Raw genomic sequence first — 18,862 nt, forward strand, 5'->3', positions numbered from 1 at the left:
CCGGCTGTCGCCTCTGAGGTCCAGGCACAGTGTGGGGTCCAAAGGCCTGGCCTGGGCCCCGCCCTTGAGGGAGGCTGTAGCTCTTCCCGCACGTGCCCAGGAGACGCTGCTTTTTCATCTGAGAGAAACTCCCTCTGCTTTGTGTTGCCACCAGAAGCTCACTTCTCTCAGCAAACTGTATTCTCAATGAGCTTAGCCCTAGGGCTGGGATTGGGAGGGAAATGGGCATATGTACCATTGCTGTTTAGTCGCTAAGTCGTGTTGGACTCTTTGTAATACCATGGACTGTAGCCCGTCAGGCTCCTCTGTCCATGGGATTCTCCAGGCAAGAAGACTGGAGTGGGTTGCTGTTTCCTCCTCCAGGGGATCTTCCGGATCCAGAGATCGAACCCCTGTCTCCTGCGTCTCCTGCATTGAAGGCAGATTCTTTGCCACTGAGCCATCAGGGAAGTCAAATATAGTTGACTTACAACTATATTTTTATTAAAAAAATTGTGTTTCAGGTGTACAACAATGTGATTCATATATATGAATCAGTTTTATATATATATATATATATAACTGAATCGCTTTGCTGTATACTTGAAACACAATTTTTAAATTGACATATAGTTGTTAAGTTAACTGTATGTCAATAAAAATTTTTAACAAAACCACTGAATTGCACCCTTTAAATGGTAAATCTGGAGAATGAAATGGCAACCCACTCCAGAATTCTTGCCTGGAAAACCCCATGGACAGAGGAGCCCTGTGTGCTACAGCCTACGGGGTTGCAGACAGTCGGACAAGACTCAGTGACTGGACAACAACAAAATGGTAAATTCTATGGCACATGAACTCGATGAGCTGCTAAAAAAAAAGCCGAAGCGCGTGCTTCTGGCTGATTCTCAGGGTCTCTGTGCTGCTGCTGTCTTCACCCTCGTTGTTGGTGGGCGTTGCAAGAGCACGAAGTTCTGGGGTGAGTTCTTGGTCAGCCCCCACTTGGGTGTGTGTGGTGTTGGCTCTGGCCCCACGTATTTATCAGAGTGGATGCCTCCATCAGTTTGAGAGCCAGAGTCAAGCCCCAGCCACCGCGCCCACCCGCTCCCGCAAACCCTACCCTGGAGATGGATGTGAGAACCCCCACTGGTGCTGCAGTGTGTGGGTCCAATCCGGGTTAAGGTCCTGGTCTTTGCGGGCACAAACAGACATCTGGAGCGGATGGAAAAAGTGCCGCCTTGCAGAGAGCCTGAAGCCCACTGATGAACCACACGATGAGCAACAAGATGCGGTGCTCGCTGTCCTTTATCAGCCATCTCTCTGCCGCTTACTTTCCCCATGGCCGCCCCCAGGCTGGGTCTAGCCAATGACCCTGCCTTGTCCCCCATCCCGCCTGAGGAAGGAGGCTGCAGTCACCATGCTGTTGGACATCTTCCCAAATATCCAGCTCAGAGACCATGGTTTCAGGGCCGTGAATGTAACTCTGAGTGGAAAAAATAATCTTGCAGAGGAGGTGCTGGGCTAACCTGAGCAGGATTGACTCTGGGTTCACAAAGCAGCTAGTTAATATTAATTACATTATTTTGTTTGGCTCAAAAATGATCCCAAGTCTTCTTTATCATCCGTGTCTCAGCAGCTCCCCAGAAACCTGTCAGCTGCACTTATCAACAGATTAGAGAAATCCAGCGAAGAGGGTTTTAGGATTTTACTGTTACGCTCTTATGTCTCTACTCCCTAGAAATGTGGGTCATTTTGTGCATTACTGAGGACTTTCACTGCCCGTGTTCATTTGCTGTGATTATGCTGATGGCCAAAGGGTGAAAAGGAATCCAGAATTCCGTAAAGTCTAGTTCACGGGTGGAGCAAGAGAGGTCTCTATAGAAGGCATGTGGCTTTGGGGGTCAGCACCCCACTCCCCCATGTTTTACACAGATGGCCTTGGGCCTCTGATACGGTTCTGTGACTTCTGACAAAGCAACTGCAATTCCCACCTCTATGAGCCTGTAGTGACAGCCTGTTTTGATGAAAGGGATAGTCAATTATGAACTGGACATCAAACAATAAAGAAAACCCATTAAAATGTTTGTGTTGTGGGTTACAGTCTTGGGTTTTATTCCACACAGGGACACTGAACTGAAAATTAACTCTAAATTCATCTGTTATAAATCTAAAGGGTAAAAGGTACAAAGAACGAATTTCCTCATCCAACCCCTCTCTCGCCGTCCTCTATCTGTTCTGCTTCTGTTCTGTGGTTGTTGTTCAGTCACTAAGTTGTGTCTGACTCTGTGACCGCATGGACTGCAGCCCACCAGGCTCGTGTGACAACGGGCGCCGCCAGCTGGGGAAGCTCCCCCGAGCCAAGGTTTTCACCAGACGCCAGTGCTGGGCTTGACCGACTCCCTGCGTGGCCCCTCTGGAGGTTAACATCCCCAAACTCAAAGCCCCAGGCCTATTTCACATGTTGACTATTTGCTGTGGCCCAAGATCCCCGGAGGAGAGCGCAGTGACCCACTCCGGTACTCTCGCCTGGAGAATCCCACGGACGGAGGAGCCTGGCAGCCTGCAGTCCACAGGGAGCAAAGAGTTGGGCGTGACTGGAGGCTGCTTAGCACATATACGGGACCTCGGGCAAAACGAACACTCCTCTCAGGCATGCCATTCCCAGGGCTCTGAGATCACCTCCCAAAGCTGAGGGCAAGGAAGGGCCAGACCTCTTGGGGGCAGGTTAAATTCTTTGTGACGCCGTGAGGGACCCATGAAGATGTCCTAGAAATTAAGCTGGGAGACTCCTCTTTCATACCCCCCCCCCCCCCCCCGTTGCAAGATAAACATGTTATAAAATACAGTTTAGAATCACAGGACTTTGGAATTTGGGAGGAACTTTAGGAACTAACATCAGTGGCCGTCAGGGAAATGCTAATCAAAACCACAACGAGATACCACTTCACACCAGGACACACCTAGGACAGCTAGGATCAGAAACTCAGATGAAAATAAGAGTAGGGGGACTTCCCTTGTGGTCCAGTGGTTAAGAATCTGCCTTCCAACGCAGGGAACATGGGTTCTATCCCTGGTCAGGGAACCAAGATCCCACACGACACCGAGCAACTAAGTCCGAGCGCTGCAACTAGTGAGCCCGCGTGCCGAAACGAGAGAGAAGCCTGTTTCATGGGCCACAGCTGAGGCCGGGTGAGGCCAAAAACAAACAAATAAATATTAAAAACAACCAAACAAGAATTGGCAAAGATGTGCAGAAATCAGAGACATCACCCACTGATGGTGGGAATGGAAAACGGCACAGACGCCGGGGAAACGGGCAGTGCATCAGACAATTAAACATCGACTTGCCATATGACCCAGCCGTTCCATCCTGGGCGCGTACGCAAGATTCCCGGGTCAGTTCTCTTTGCATTAGAGCCTCCTCATGCTGGGGTTCAAGGTCAAGAGGGGGACGTCTCCCCACTTGTCACCACCTGTCATCACCCCAGAGCAGAGAGGCAGGAGAGTCGTGTTTGCCCAAGACCACGCTTGGCAAGTCTGTCTTCAGAAACTACAAACGAGGGAAAACTTCGGAGGCCTGCCTGGACTTCAGAGGGTGCAACAGACCAAGGCGGAGGCCGGCCGGGCTCTGCAGGGGCTGCAGCTGCTCTGACCACGGACAGGCTCTGCCGTCCCTGCTCCAAGGTGGACACAGAATCAGTCCCTGCTCTGCCTGACCTGTTGTGAAAAGCCATCTAGTTAGCTACCTTCCGGGCGATCCCCTTGATTGTGACCCTGCGGACATACGCAGAGAAGGACGCAGACCCGGCCTCCTCCCTGGGGGCCGTGCCCTGGGGCAGATCCGGCCACGTCCTCCCCGCTCCGCTGCACGCCCGCCTCCGACGCGTTCTCTGGGCTGGCCTCCTTCGTTAGGCCGCGACCCCACAGCCAAGCCGGAAAACGGCTTGCTCGTAACCACAGCTGGAAAATTAAATTTTATTTTCGACACATCTTTACCCTTCTTGCTGCTGATCTGTCTGGCTCCGAGCCAGTCTCCCCATGGCTTTGGTTTTAATATGCGGCCATAAACCCCTCAGAGTTACAGCCGTTCCAAGCCGGTCCTGGTGTCACTCTCCTCAGTTAATTAAATTCCGAGCACAGTGGGCACATGGAGATGGTAAAACCCCTCGGCTGAGAGACAGGGGTGGATGCATCCCGGCGAACATTCGAATTATCTTTTTACACAATGGTGTCAGTGCTGAGTGGGCGGAAGCTGTCCCGGATTGGGTAGAAAGTACCACTTCCACGGTCCTTTAAAAAAATTCTATGATGCGTCCACCTCTAGAGATCAATCCCAGGGAAATGGAGACATGGATCCCCAAAAGGCTTTTTTTGAGAATGATGGTGTCAGCAGGGTTGGTTTTAGCCCCAAAGTGGGGACAACTCAGGTGTCTGCCCCCAGGAGATGGGGTAAGCATCCATACAAGAGACACTTTCTTGGTAACAAAAGGGGACAAATGACATGAAAATGCAGACTGGATGAGTCCAATTTTTGACGGTCAATGGCCAGCCAGACTAATCTATAGTCACAGAAGTCAGAATGGTGGTTCCTCATGGGGGTGTGCAGCCTGGCTTGAAAGGGGCCCCAAGGAACTTCCCACGGTGATGAAACTATTCCAATATCTTGAGTGGTGCGGTGGTCATGCCGGTATAAATGTGTGTGTGTTTTAAAGACTTTTTTTTTTTTTTGATGTGGACCATTTTAAAAGCCTTCACTGAATTTGTCAAAACATCACTTTTGCTTTACGTTTTGGGTTTTTGGCTGTGAGGCATGTGGGCTTAGCTCCCTGACCAGGGATCAAACCTGAACCTCCTGCAATGGAAGATGAAGTCTAACCACTGGAAAGGCAGGGAAGTCCTGGTATATGTCTTTATCAGAGTTCATTCACGGTGTGCTTATGGCCTGGGCATTTCACCGTATATAAACTTATCTCCTAATCAACAGAAGTTCCAAGATGACACAACCCTGAGAATTACCAGGAATTTGAGTGCCCAGCCTGCTTACCTTTTAGAATTCAACTCCTCAGGTTCTGGTTAGTGCTTGCGACTGGGGACCAGAACTCAGATGGGGGTCATCAGCAGTGTTCCCTTGGAGAGGGTCACCCCACGGTTCTTCAGGGTTTTCTTACAGACCCCCTCAAGACACTAGAGCCCGAGGAACTCATTCACCTCTAGGGGTCCACCTGCTGGAAAGAAATGTGTTTATTAAGTGGCTACTGAATGTGTCCAAGGCTGGATGCTAAGAAAAATAACTCTGCCTTTCAGAATTCAACTAGGGCACCTCTGCTTGCCCAGGGCCAGCAAAATAACTATCTCAAGAGGATGCTGAGATCTGTGGGTGAGATTGTGCTGGACTGTCCCGTATCTCATGGGACGTCATCCTGTATTTACTACCAAGTTTCTTGTGCTGGGCTGGGGTGATTGGGTGTGAGATGAGGCCCACTGGTTACTTTCAGGGCTCTTTTAGGGTTTGTGTAAAAGTGGAGATTGTGTTGAAAAGCAGAGACATTACTCTGCCAACAAAGGTCCATATAGTCAAGGCTATCATCTTCTCAGTGGTCACGTAGAGTTGTGAGAACTGGACCATAAAGAAGGCAGAGCACCGAAGAATTGATGTCTTCGAACTCTGGTGCTGGAGAAGACTCCTGAGAGTCGCTTGGACAGCAAGGAGATCAAACCCGTCAATCTTAAGGGAAATCAACCCTGAATACTCATTGGAAGGACTGATGCTGAAGTTGAAACTCCAGTATTTTGGCCACCTGATGCAAACAGCTAACTCATTGGGAAAGTCCCTGATGCTGAGAAAGACTGAGGGCAGAAGGAGAAGAGGGCATCAGAGGATGAGATGGCTGCATGTCATCACCGATGCAACGGACATGAACTTGGGCAAACTTCAGGAGATGGTGAGGGACAGGGAGGCCTAGTGTGCCACAGTCCAGGGGGTCACAAAGAGTCAGACACAGCTGGGCGAATGAACAACAACTTTTCCTTTCTCAGGATAGTCTGTGCCTAGGTGTTTATGGGCATCAAGTGTCTCCCTGAGATGGCTAACCCAACATGGCCAAACACACGTCTCTGTCCCCGTCAGACTGTTCCTCCCGACTCCCCATCAGTCCTCCTGCCCTCTGCCCCCTCGCTCAGACACAAACCCTAAACGCTGTCCTTGACTCGGTTTTTAAACACACCCCATCTGATCCAGCAGCGAGTCTCATCAGTGTCATCTCCCAAATCTCTCAAGTCCAGTCAGCTTCTCCTTGTCTGCTGTCCTCTTTCCCGCCAGGACCTCAGCCTCCTCGCTGGCCTCCCTGCCTCGATTTCTGCCCTGTGCATATGTCCCAGCCCATCGCCGCCATTCAGTGGCTTCTCACAGCAGAGAAATCACAGCCCAGCTCCATCCCGTCTACAAAGCCCTACCTCCCCTGACTTTTCTGCACCCCAGCTACCCTGGCCTTCACCCTGGGTTCACACAGCCCATTCTGGCCCTCCACCTGGGACACTCTGTCCTAAGGCTGCCTCCTCCGAGGGGCCTTCTAGAATACCTGACCCCATGTGTGCCCTCCACCCAAGCCAGCCCCCGCCCTCTGCCCAGCCCCCACTCCCTAACCTGGGGTCCACTGTTGTTCTCCCTCCCAGTGTATCACTGTCTGTATTTATCTTGCTTCTGTGATGGTTGATTCGTTTCCTGCTCATTTGCCTCCTCCTCACCCAGGAGCATTTACAAAAATTTGCAGGGCTTGGTGCAAAATGGAAATGCAGATGCCCTAGTTCAAACATCAGTAAGACTTGCAAGCAGAACAGTAAATCAAGCGTGTGGCCCTGTGTGTCGGCTCAGGCCTCCCTGGGAGCCAGCCTGTCTCTGCCGATCACGCCTGGAAGGAGCGCATAGAGTCCTGCTCGTCCTGCTCATCAGTGCTGGACTAGTGGTGGCACAAGGCAAGGGAACAGGATAAGGAATCCCATCAGGAGACCCCAGCTCAGGACCCAGCCCTGTTCAACCCTCAACGACCCCTCAACGTTCAGTCCCCCAGGGTTCCCCCAGCCCTGCCCCCGCAGCTTGCCTGTAGCTGCCTGGGTTTCCCGCCTGCCCAGCTGGACGGGCCTCCACGCTTCACAGCCTGGCCAGCAGGTGTGTGGAGGCCACAGATGACCAAAGCCTTGGGTCGTAACTTCCAGCTCCATATCTTTTTATACCTGCTCTCAGCTCACGTGGGTTCTGAGCCTTTCAGGCCGTCCTAATAAAGTGCTGGCCGGGGAGGAGGCAGATGGGGCCCATCTGGCTTCACACGATGGTCTATAAAAAGGGCGAAGAAAACCATGGCTGTTTACGCCCGCGCTGCTGGACCAGCGCCGCCGCTGCCCCCGTGCTCCAGCTCCTGGACGCGGAGAGACCCGGCTGCCGCCTCTCCCCTCCCCGGCGGCCGCAGACTCTTCTGCCCTCACGAACTCACCCCAGGCCCCTTCCTTCTCGACGTTTTGCAGAAGCAGGGCTCCCTGGCGGTGGACGAGGGGAAACGTCTGAAGCACAGTCACGGCCAGGCTGCCTCTACATGTTGGTGTAGCCAGTGCCCACAGGACGTGTGGGTGCGTCTAAGACAAAACCTCTGTTGGCCAGAACTGTGGAAGCATGGGGGTGGATGGGGAGGGTTCGGGTGAATTAAAACAGCAGGAGATACTCTGGTCCCTTAGATTGAGCAAGAAAAGTGAAAGTGAAAAGTGTTAGTTGCTCACGTGTCTGATTCTTTGTGACCTCACAGGCTGCTGCCCACCAGGCTCCTCTGTCCATGGGATTCTTCAGGCAAGAATACTGGAGTGCGTTGCCATTTCCTTCTCCAGGGGATCTTCCCGACCCAGGAATTGAACCTGGGTCTTCTGTGTTGTGGGGAGATTCTGTACGGTCTGAGCCCCCAGGGAAGCCCAGACTGAGCAAGAAAAGGAGTTCTGTTTCACGACGGTTCTAAACACATTTTTGAAGCCTGAATTGACTTTCCTGCTTTTGCAGATCCAGCCTCCGAATATAAATCTTCCCAGGACCTAAAGATCAGGTGAGCTAAAGTCTTCACTGTGCAGGAGAGGAGACTGGTTTGAATTCTAGGGGGAGGGTTAGCGTTGGTGTGCAGGTGGGTGTCTAAGCCTCTAGCCCTCCAGGAAACAAGCTGAGGTCTGGGGGCTTCGCCACTTGCCGTGGGGTGGGCCCTCTAGCAGGGCGGGCCTCAGGCTGCCTGGGACATTCCTGACTGTCACCTGGGCCGAGTGTGCCACAGCTGGCTCTGGCCCGGGGCACAAGACTGCGGTTGCCCTCCCAGGAGCCCCCTCATCTTCACTTCTACGACTTTCAGCTCTGGTTCACGCTGCTGTCTTCTGGCCCCTTCTGCCTCAAAGGCAAGTGCAGGTGAAACGCTAACAGCTGAGCAGGCGCCACATGGGGCCTCCCATTGCTGGGTTCTGAGTTGCTGGGACCTGCTAGCAGGGTTCCCAAGGTGTCACTCCCCATGTCCCAGGGGTGGGAGGGGAATGGGACAAGTTAGCAGCCAATGGTAGAAACGTTGTTATCATGACCAGCGGACAGGAGGGGTCTGCCTGGGACCTTTCATACTCCATACAGGAGGCCCCCAGCCGGGGAAGGCCTGGAGTGTCAGACAGGGAACCCGTTCAGATCCTAGCTGCCTTCACATACGGCTGTTTTAACTTCAGCAAAGACATAAACTGTATTTTGGGAGCCACCACGGGTGTGGGTATTTCTGCGTTAACTTGTCTCTACGTTCTAAAAATGATCTCAATTCAGAGGCAAATTTTCCACATCTTAGATGCTGGCATGATTGCAAGGCGCCAAACGGTATTTTTCAAAGCCATCCGAGTATGAAATGAACAATGAATATGAAAAAGGGCTTCAAGCCTATTAGCTGTGATTAACTCCTGTCTCGGGTCTAGAGGGAGGGAAAGGAAGCTGTCAGCTCACGGAGGCTGCGTTTGACTCGCTTCTGGTCCAGAGCACTGGCGGGAGGAGCAACCCCATGTCGGGACTCGCCCTTCGGCCTCGGGGACATCCGGCCTAGACCCCAGCAGATTCCGGGATTCTGCCCGCATCAGTTTCTACTTGGGTCCACTCATTTCTCAAGACTTCCTTCAGCTATCACCCTGTCCAAGAAGGCTCTGGAAATATGAACCCTAGCCCTGTCCCTGATTCAGGGCCCGGCACAGAGCTGGGGTTCAAATTACTGCTGCTGTTTAGTCACTAAGTCACGTCCGCCTCTTTCAACCCCACGGACTCCTCTCCACAGGATTCTCCAAGCAAGAACACTGGAGTGGGTTGCCATTTTCTTCTCCAGCGGATCTTCCTGACCCAGGGGGTCGAACCTAGGTCTTTTGGATTCTTCACCATCTGGGCCATCAGGGAAGCCCGTCCAGAAGGAACTCAGGCATTAATGGAAACCATCAGCTCCTGGCCAGTGAAGATCTCCACGCAGGGATAGGAAAGGAAGCGTCTCCAACAGCTGTCTGTGAGGTTCAGCCTGAAAAGTCAGCACCAGCTGGCGCCTGTGTTTGCAAACTCGTCCAAGAAGTGGGGCTGAGCCGCAGTGGATGGATTTATCGTGGAAAGAGTCTCCATGCTCCTGGCTGTGCCTCGGCGTTCTCGGTGCCGAGACAGCTTTGGATGGAGATGAATGTGGTCTCCCCAGAGTGGAGGACAGATGTGGCTTCCAGGAAATGAGGAAAGATGGAGCTTGGAATTCCAGAGTTGTGAATCCACCTGGGCCGGGGGCTTGGCAAAGGGCCCCGTTTCCTCCTCCGGCCAGGCATACCCTCTCCACCCATGGGGACCCAGTAACTGCCCCGGGTCCTTGCTTCTTCCCTCTTTGCTTTCCTGACTCCACCTCTCTACTTCAGAGTGGCCCAAGACAGAAGACCCAATAACCAGAATTAGCCGGGCAGACCAAAGTGTCCCGACCGCTGCGGAGAATGACTTGGAAACACACCCACCTTTCAGTATTCCCCCAAAAACGTCCCAGTGAAGGGTAGAGGTCCAGTCAGTTTCCTGTGACAATTATCCGCCACATCCCACACCTGTGATGGAAAGAAAAGCTGTGAGTCAAGGTGCTTTGTCCATCAGGGTGTCCCCGACGACGGAAAGGAGCCATCATCTGTGCTAGAACGGCGGGCGTTACCCACAAGTGATGCCGAACCCCCAAATGGTGACTGGTCTTTCTGAGGAAGTACATTTTAAGCATTTAATTAATTTAAGTAGTCACAGGTGATGGGGGCTCCTGTGCTGGACAGCACAGCCCCAGGCTGAGTGTGCCTAAGGGTGCGTGAGGGAGTGAAATGAGCTAAGACAGCCCCGCAGCCCATCTGCCCCCTTTCCTCCTCGGCAGGAGGAACTGGAGGGGGTTGTGGACATTCTCGAGAGTCAAATGGATGCTGGGAGATGGCGCATGGTTTCAGGAAGGAGAGCCGGTTCAGTTACAGAAAATAGAGTTTCATCGCGGCCCCCCTCGTTTGCGACGACGACTGTGAAGTTCAAACCTCTATCAAGTTTACAATGTGATGGTGACCTTGGGGGCTTCCCTGGTGGCTCAGAGGGTAAAGAATCTGCCTGCAGTGCAAGAGGCCGGGGTTGGATCCCTGGGTCAGGAAGAGCCTCTGGAGGAGGAAATGGCAACCCACGCCGGTATTCTTGCCTGGAGAAGCCCATGGACAGAGGAGCCTGGTGGGCTACAGTCCCTGGGGTTGCTAAGAGTCGGACACGACTGAGCGACTGAACAACAACTGCTAATAGATGTGTCGGGGTGCCTCACTGTGGTTTTTAAAACTTACTCAAAAGTGATCATAGATGAACCGGAAGCTGCAAAGTAGCTACACACAACCTGAATACACCGCAACCGTCTTCCCCAGCGGCTCTCTCATGTCACTACGGTGTGGGAGCAAAACCAGGCAACTGACATGGATGAAACCTGTGTGACCGTTTCTACTCACTTTATCACATTCAAGATCTGGGTGACCACCAGTGCAATCCCGACAATGAACGGTTCAGTCACCTCCTGCTGCCTTTTTATAAACTGACTCCTGCCTCCCTATCCCCACCCTCCTAACTCCCGCCAACCACATATCTACTCTCTATCTTGATAATTTTTTCATTTCAAGAACGTTATGTAAATGAAATCATACAGTTTGTGGCTTAAAATATTTTTTTTCTGAGGTGGACCACTTTTTAAAGTCTTTACTGAATTTGTTATTAAATGTAGTATTGTTCCTGTTTTATGTGTTGATTTTTTTGGCCACGAGGCATGTGGGATCTTAGCTCTCCAAACCTGGGATCGAACCCACAGCCCCTGCATTGGAAGGCAAAGTATTAACCACTGGACACAAGGCAAGTCCCCAGTATGTGGCTTTTTCAGATCGTTTTTATTTTTTTCACTCAGCATAAACCCTTGAGACCCATCCATGCTGTTCACATCAGCTGTTCAACCTTCTTATTGTTGAGCTGTATTCCACTGTATGGAAGTACCAGAGACTTAAACATTCACTTACTAAGGGATATTCTGGTTGTTTCAGGGTTGTTTTTTTTTTTTTTTTTTGGCTATCACGAATAAAGGTGCCACGAACAATCATGTGCAGGTTTTTGTGATGATGTAAGTTTTCATTTCTCTGGAATAAATGCCCAACAGAGCAACTGCTGGGTCATGTGTTAAAGGTTTCTTTTTTTTTTTTTTCTTTTTGAAGTGTTTTTAAGAAACGGCCCTGCTGAAACATTTATATTCTCACCAGCAGTTTAGGAGACATCCAGTTTTCTGACACACTCACCAGCATTTGGTATTGGCAGTATTTTTATTTTAGCTGCTTTGATAGGTGTGTATTGATGGCTGATCATACTCTTAATTTGCATTTCCCTAGAGCTAGTTAGTGATGTTGAACATCTTTGGTGAAATGTTTCTTTACGCATTAACCCATTTTCTACTTGGATTTTTTCCCTTGATTTTTATTAATATTTTACTCTTGATTTTGAGAGCTCTTTATATATCCTAGATATGAGCCCTTGGTCAGATATGTGATTTTCCAGTGTTTTCTTGTAGCACGTAGCGTGTCTTTTCATCCTCTTTCACATGGTCTTTCACAAGGCAAATCTTTTCAATTTTGATGAAGTCCAGTTTATCGATTTTTTTTTCTTTTTGTGCTTTCGGTGTCAAGTCTAATTCTTTACCTAGATGTGGATCCCTAAGATGTCTTATGTTATACAACATTCTCTAAAAGTTGTATAATTTTACGTGTTACACTTAAATCTAGAATTCATTTTGAGTTAATGTTGACATGGAGTGTATAACCACTAGGAGGAGATACAGGTGAAGCTCAGCTTTGGTGTATTGCTCCAATTTTGGTTTGACTGCTCCAAAACTATTTCTGGAAAAGAATTTCCTTTCCCCATTGAATTGCCTTTACACTTTTGTCAAAAATCAGTTGGTCTGGGACTTCCTGGTGGGTCAATGGTTAAGATGTTGCCTTCCAATAGAGAGGGTGTGGGTTTGATCTCTAGTTGGGAGCTAAGATCCCCATGCATTGTGATAAAAAAAATCCCCCAAAACATAAAAACAAGGCAAAACAAAAAATCCCAGCAGCATTATTGTGACAAATTCAACAAAGACTTCAAAAATGGTCCACATTAAAAAAATGCTTAAAACAACCAGTTGGCCATACTAATGTGGAGCTATTTATGGGCTGTTTATTTGGTGCCAAGAATCTGTATTGAAACTCTGTCATAGCACACTAGATTTTGTTTTTAAGTTTATTTATTTGCTTATTTGGCTGCATCAGGTCTTAGTTACGGCACTCAGGATATTTCACTGTGATCGGGGTGTGGACCCTGCGGGTGGGGTGTGGATCTCAACCCCTGGGCCACCAAGGAAGTCCTCCTGCACCCCTTCCTGTTTATCATCACAAGCAGCCTCCACAGCTTACTTTTAATTACACCTGCTGTCTATTCCTGGCTCCTCTTACTTCAAAGTCAATCCCGGGGGTGGGTGGGGCGGTTTGTCTTGTTCACTGAAGGATCCCAAGTACATGGACCATTGTAAAGAGCTCAACACTGATGTCTTGAACGAATGAATGATTACTAAGAAATACTTAGCTTTCCTTTTGTTAGTGTTTTAAGAATCGAGTACAATGATGACATTCATAGCTACCATTTCTTGAGTATTACTTATGTTTTACAGATGGGAGAACCGACTCCAGGTCATGAAGCCAGTAATGACAGGGCCTAGGTGTGAATCCAGAGAGTGTCTTTTGCAGACCCCACGGCAGTGTCCCCAGTGTGGGGCTGTTATTTCACACGGATGTCACTTCAGTGGGAAGCAAAGAGCCTACACAGCTGAAGAAGTTAGGGAAAAGAGGTAACTTTTGGTTGTCATTTTTAAATATTGAAAGAATCCTGTGTGGACCTCTGAACAGGCTGGAGAAGTGAGAGAATATGCCTCTGGAAAACAGAGTTTAATATGCAGTTGTGTTTTGATTTAGAGAAATGTAAATAGATGCTTTTGAATTGTGGTGCTGGAGAATATTCTTGAGAGTCCTTTGGACAGCAAGGAGATCAAGCCAGTCAATCCTAAAGGAAATCAATCCTGAATATTCATTGGACGGATTGATGGCTGAAGCTGAACCTCCAATCCTTTGGTCACCTGATGCGAAGAGCCGACTCATTATAAGAGACCCTGATGTTGGGAAAAATTGAGGGCAAGATGAGAAGAGGGTGACAGAGGATGAGATGGTTGGATGGCATCACCAACTCGATGGACATGAGTTTGAGCAAACTCCGGGAGAAAGTGAGGGACAGGGAAGCCTGGTGTGGTGCAGTCCATGGGGTCGCAAAGCATCAGACACAACTGGGAGGCTGAGTAACAACAAATAGCCCACGCAGTCACAATCTACATTATAATTAGCTGGTGTAAGCCCGGGCTTCCGATAGCAGCTGATGTGGGATTTTAGCTCCAGGAGAACTGTGAGCTGGGAAGACAGCCATGCAAAGCCTGTGCGTCTAGGGGAAGCAGGTGACCCCAGAAGCCTTTGGATCCCGCTCAGCCTGCCATGACTTCATCCTCTATCAGCCGCCTCCTGCTCAACTGGCTCTTTCCTGAGGCCTGGCGAGTAAGCAGTCTCTTCCCGTCGGCTGGATGGAAGCAGCACATCAAAGAGCAGAGACGAGCTGGCTGGTGGTGGATCTGGCAAAGGCGGCCCCTCTCTGAGAGCAGACATGGGCATCGGAGCCGTGCGGACTGTGACCTCATCTATGCGTGGGCTTCCCCTGCCCAACGTCCATCTCCCTGCTTTCCAATCATCTCTGCTAATAGCCACCAGGACTCTGCGTAGCCTCATTGACATTCCAGTGCATTTCCAGTGTTAGTACAAGCTGGATTCTGATTCACTCGAAGGCAACAGAAAATTCAGACAAGAAATTTAGTGGTGATTGTCCTTGACGTGATGAAAGACGATTGGAATTAAAGGCTACTCAGGAAGCCAGGACCAGGAGGACGTGACGGGGCAAAAGAGGAGACGGGGGCTTAGCCACTTAAGTTTGCAAATCTTGAGAGTTAGAGAAGTATGTATTTCTGAAACTTCAAAAATGGCTTAAAAAGATACATGACGCTTGTCAATACAGAGAGGATTCGGGAACGATAGCTGGGACTGACACAGAGTACCGTTTCTTTGCCAAAAGACCATAAGTTGTCCTGAAATGAAACACTGCCCACCAGTGCAATTTCAGTGTGAACTGGTTGAAACCACCTCAGTGAATTCTTTTTGGAATGGGGCTGTTTTTCTCTAGAACCTATCCGCGGGCATGGTGTGGCCTGTCCCCTGCTCCTGTCCTGCAGACACCAGGGCGGGCGGCCCATACCCCAGGTTGGCCTCCATTTCCTGCTCAAGGTGCCCTGAGATGGTGGCGGTGGTGACCCCAGGAATAAATCAACACCAACATTAACGTCAGAGTCTGCTAACTGTCTTCCCGCCCTTTTCTCGCTTAAGCCTCACAGTGACCGAGTTATATCAGAAGGAAAAAAGAGCAGACAGGGCTACTGTTTCCTCCAAGACCACTCAGCTGGGAAGTGGCCGGCTGTCTTCAGTGCTTGCTGGTGCTCGCCGCCCTGGGTGCTGGGAGAAGGCAGGGGCTGGGGGCTGGGGCGGGGTGGGGGGCGCCCAGGCAGCTCAGGGCTGCAGCCCCGCGCCCTTAACGTGAGAGGATCATAGATGTACCTGGTGAGAGACACAAAGGCCGCCAGGGTTAGTCTCCTACCCCGGCTCCTCTCCTTCCGTCCCCTCTCTAGAGCACACTGTTCCCAAGTCCTAGTCATCTTTCCAGAGAGAGGCTCTCCACCTTCTGCACACGTGTGTGTGCACACGTGTGCCAGTGAACACACACACGTCGGAGCACACCTGTCTTGCCCAGAACAGTGTAACCTGGAGATTGCTTTGCACCTCTGTGTGTGAGTCTGCCTCACTGAAACAGCCGTGCTCTGTGGACGCAGAAGGGCTCATTTCCTGCCCGGGGTGACGTCTGGGCGGGGGGTGACCAGGGCGGGGAAGGCCTCGTCTCTGGGCTTTATGGAGGGTGGGCCCACACTGGGGGGGGGGGGTGCCACTGAGGTGGATGGTGAGGGGGGCTCCCGAGATGCAGAGGAGGTCCCCCCAACTGGAGGTCCCTGCGAGGCCGTGTGGCCCCCTTTCTCCAACAGAGACGCCCCCAGAGGTCTCGTTGAGTCTCTGGCTTCTGTGACCCGTCGTCTCTGGAGCTGCAAGCCCCCAGTCTTTCAGCCTTCAACAATCTCAAGAAAACATTCCCAAAGACCAAGAGGGCATAGGACTGTCCCCGCAGGCTCCAGGGCTCCATCGGATTTCTTCTGGGCTCCCTTCGGGGGTTCCATGGTGCTGTCTGGACCTCTGAAGTCAGTAGGTCAATTATGCTGGTGGCTGGTTGGAAAATTCCACAGAAACATGTTCAAGATGCCTTAGAAATATGAATTTTTTATTAAACTGTTTGAGTCTGGATCAGATTCAACCCCATAATGTCGTGGTTTGCTTAATGACTGCAGAATATTGTCTTATCTGAGGAGAAGCAGGACGTTTTAAGACCGCAGAGTCCAGAATTAACAGCTTGGAATTCTCGCCCATGCTGGCTGTTAATTGACTCCAGCTATTAAAGGGAAAGAGACTTTGGCAAACCCTAAGGCACTTGTACAAGCAAAGCCATGGACGTGTTCAAATCGTTTTAAAACAGGCGTCTGGCGAACGGATCATGTTCGGAAAACGGGCTGGTTGATCAGAAGGCCTGCACAAGCGCCTGTGCTTCTGAATGAAGGGTCTGAAAATGGTTCCACTTCACGGCAAAGCCAGGCCTCTAACACCATCTGTGAGCGTCACAGCAATCGGCAACAGCCAAGCGGAACTTCAGCTTCCTCGGGATGTCCGCGGAGGCCTGGTCACCACCTCGGAACTGCCTTTTCTTGGTGTCGCGGGGCTCCAGTGCCCTCAGCCCCTCTGCCCAGAGCCCAGTGGTCCAGGAGGCACACTGCTGGGCTGAGATCATCATTGCCTCCCTGTCGGGGGAGGAGGATGAGGCTTGGGGGAGGAGGGGGCATGCATATGCAGGGGGCAGCTGGTCCCTGTTATCATTTATCTAAGCCCCCCCAAATGCTCTGGGTGGGTGGGCACAGTGATGCTGACTTAGGACACTCCTGGCTCGGCCATTTAAAGATAGCTCATGAGAACTAAAGATAGAGCTGCCCTGCTGTTGTTCAGTCGCCCGGTCGTGTCTGACTCTTGCGACTCCATGGACTGCAGCATGCCATGGCTCACAGCCTCATCTGTCTCAATGAAATGATGCGCCATGCCCTGCGGGGCCACCCAAGACGGACGGGTCATGGTGGGGAGTTCTGACAAAATGCTGCCCACTGGAGAAGGGAATGGCAAACCACTTGCCTTGAGAACCCCATGAACAGTATGAAAAGTTACCATATGATCCAGCAATCCTACTTCTGGTCATATATCCAGACAAAACTCTAATTCAAAATGATGCATGTTCGCAGCAGCACAATTCACAGTAGCCAAGACGTGGAAACACCCTAAGTGTCCACTGACAGAGGAATGGATAAAGAAGATGTGGTACGTGTATACAGTGGAATATTACTCAGCCGTGAAAAAGGATGAAATGATGTCATTTGCAGCAACACAGATCAACTAGAGATTATCACACTAAGTGAAGTAAGTCAGAAAGAGAAAGACAAACACCACATGATATCACTAATATGTGGAATCTAAAACATGACATAAATGAACCTACCTATGGCCCTGTGGTAAAGACTCCGCCTGCCAATGCAGGAGACACGGGAGACGTGGGTTCCATCCCTGGGTTGGGAAGATCCCCTGGAAAAGGAAATGGCAATTCACTCTAGTATTCTTTCGTGGAGCATCCCATGGACAGAGGAGGCTGGAGGGTTATAGTCCATGGGTCACAGAGAGTAGGACACGACTGAGCATGCATGCGATAACAACATAACGGTAACAACGGCCAGGCTTTGCAGGGGAACGCCTGCACTTTCTCTTCAACAAAGGAGGGAAGCACGCGGAGAGGGAAATCGGGGCTCCAGGCGCCCTTCTGTGTGTGAGGTCACCAGGCTGGTCCTGAGCTCTATGCAGTGACCCTGCCTCCCGGGGCAGGGGCGGGGGGCGGGAGGGGGACACGGGGTGGGGGGAGGCTGATGTCCTCGGGAAGGCGGGTCGTTCAGAGGTTCCACCCGCTCTGCAGCCCCGATTGCCCGCTCTGGACCCTGCGGCTGCCTCGTGTCCGCCTGCGGTGAACGGCTTCACGCTGGGCATGTTTCTTTGTGCCTGTGGGGACCCCGTGGTACCCCCTTGCACGGGCCTGGTGGAGCCTGTGACAGACGAACGGGGCGGGGGTGCACAAGGACACGCGGGGCGGGCCGCTCAGCACAGGCCGCGCCCTTCACACGGAGCTGGGGCGTCCCCAACGCGGGAATGTGGGCTGACCTGAACTTCGCATTTATGGGGGGCAGGGCAGAAGCAGGTGGACAATGTACAAGAAGAGAGACACAGAAGGCTCACCTCTGGCCATCAGTGGCGGCGTTTGCTTCTGGAGCGACGTCAGAACCGCGGTCTGCTTCTCCTTCCTTCCCCCCAGCCCGGTCCTCCCAGCGCATGTCCTCCTCGGCGGTCCCTGGAATCACTTGGGCAGCTTTACCCCCGGAAACTGGGTGCCTGGGCCCGACTCCCAGAGAGTCTGTCCTCCCGGACCTGGGAGTGGCGTGGGCACTGGGAGTGTTAAGCGCCGCCGGGAGAACCACCCTCTGAGGCCGGGAGGCCCTGAGGATGAGGGGGAAGCTGAGCCCCTCCCGGCAGACCCTGGGAACACACAGCCGCTGGAGCGGGCGGGAAGGCGCTTGGGCTTCCTGAGCCGGTGGGACCCTCGCAAAGGGGCCGGAGCGCCTCCCCTGAGTCCAGTCTTCGGCTGGCCTGGAGCAGTCTCCCTCTCGGCACCCGTGGGGTCTTCAGAGGGCGTGCCGGGGGCAGGTGAGGGTGGCCACTGTCCACTCCGGGGGATGCGGGCCCCACGCCGCCTGCCTCAGGCCCTGGCAACCTGGCCAGGCTGCTCCCGGGCGCGCCTCTTCCTGGGAGCGTTCCAGCTGAGCCCCTCCGACCTCACAGGCCCCCAGCGTCCACACCTGCCTCTCCAGGAGGGGCAGGGCCGCGTGGCCCCCATACGATGCTGGGCTGGCCTTTCAGTGTTCCATCCTTCACCCCTAGGACCCCCGAGTCGTTCTGTTCACACTCGAAGAAAGGCACAGGTGCA

At 51.8% G+C, this 18,862-nt stretch overlaps 1 long non-coding RNA gene across 1 annotated transcript in view; it reads right to left on the minus strand.

Annotated features, from left to right (window-relative positions):
* The window catches only part of LOC133063200 (uncharacterized), a 29,426-nt gene extending 21,761 nt beyond the window's left edge, over window positions 1-7,665 (minus strand). Inside the window, exons 1-3 of the long non-coding RNA XR_009694374.1 lie at window positions 7,467-7,665; window positions 7,210-7,309; window positions 5,024-5,204 (exon numbers count right to left, since the gene is read on the minus strand). This is a non-coding gene — a long non-coding RNA (uncharacterized LOC133063200). The remainder of the gene's footprint in view (window positions 1-5,023; window positions 5,205-7,209; window positions 7,310-7,466) is intronic.
* Window positions 7,666-18,862: the final 11,197 nt, after the last annotated feature.

The sequence above is a fragment of the Dama dama genome, chromosome 10 (genome assembly GCF_033118175.1).
Source record: "Dama dama isolate Ldn47 chromosome 10, ASM3311817v1, whole genome shotgun sequence".
NCBI lineage: Eukaryota > Metazoa > Chordata > Mammalia > Artiodactyla > Cervidae > Dama > Dama dama.